This window comes from Sceloporus undulatus, chromosome 1 (genome assembly GCF_019175285.1).
Source record: "Sceloporus undulatus isolate JIND9_A2432 ecotype Alabama chromosome 1, SceUnd_v1.1, whole genome shotgun sequence".
Lineage (NCBI taxonomy): Eukaryota > Metazoa > Chordata > Lepidosauria > Squamata > Phrynosomatidae > Sceloporus > Sceloporus undulatus.
Window position 1 is genome coordinate 95,781,855 of NC_056522.1, and position 1,099 is coordinate 95,782,953.

Sequence of the window (1,099 nt, forward strand, 5' to 3'; positions counted from 1 at the left end):
ATAATAATAATAATAATAATAATAATAATAATAATAATAATAATAATAATTTTTATTTATATTTCCCGCTTCTCCCAAGGATCGAAGTGGGGTTACATCATTAAAAATACAATACAGTACAGATACAACTATAAAATACTAATACTGAATTACACCATTCCTATTAGTTCCTTAAAATATCTAATCATCAAGTTATCCTCCAATCATTTATAACCATGCACACACATATTGTGACTATTGATAGCATTAGTAATATTTATCTAGTTAAATGTGAGCACCAACAGTATTATTTTTCTAACTGTATGTCATTATTTTCATATGGATCTACTGTCTTGTATGCTTGAGATGCATTTACAGATGTATAAATAGACTCAGGCATTTTCTGTGGAATGAGGGATTGGTGTGAGGGAGTTGATGATAGAGCTAGTGGTGCTTCTTTCTGTTTCTATAACCTATTTTTACTCAATACTCTGTAACCGTTTCTATTTTCTAATCAGAATAAGAGAAAACATTTATAAAACAAGTACACCTATGTGGGGACAGTCTTAAGTACTATGACAAATCCTTTGAAATGTAAGGCCTAAACAGACAGACCAAAATAAAACTGCTTCAGGTCACTTTGAAGGTATGCTGTTTAAATGACGCACGCATCCTAACAGGCCAGAAGCTGTGCCAAAGCTGTGCTCCAGTTTGTAGGATGCATGCACCAAAGTGACCTGAAGCAGCTTTATTTTCGCCTGTCTGTTCAGGCCCATAGACTAAAACCCAGAGAACATTTACTGTTTTATTGACATGGGAACCACCAGCCATCAGAAAAAGGGGGTTGGCAGTAAGAGAGTGACTCCTCTATAGCCATTTTCTGACCTTGATCATATGCCTGGGTAAAATTTAAAACAAAATGGTTTTATTTTGTAGCCGTATCATGAGGTTGCATATGAAGAAGTCAGAATTGGTATCTTGCAGGGACAACTGTGGACAACAGAATGATTGCTACAGTTCTTGTTCAGAATAGTGTCCAGTCTGATTCTATCAGTTCCAGTTAGCAACAGTGGTGTTGCTGCAGTTAGTGTTACCTGGTGTGTTTGGGGGGGGGGGGGGG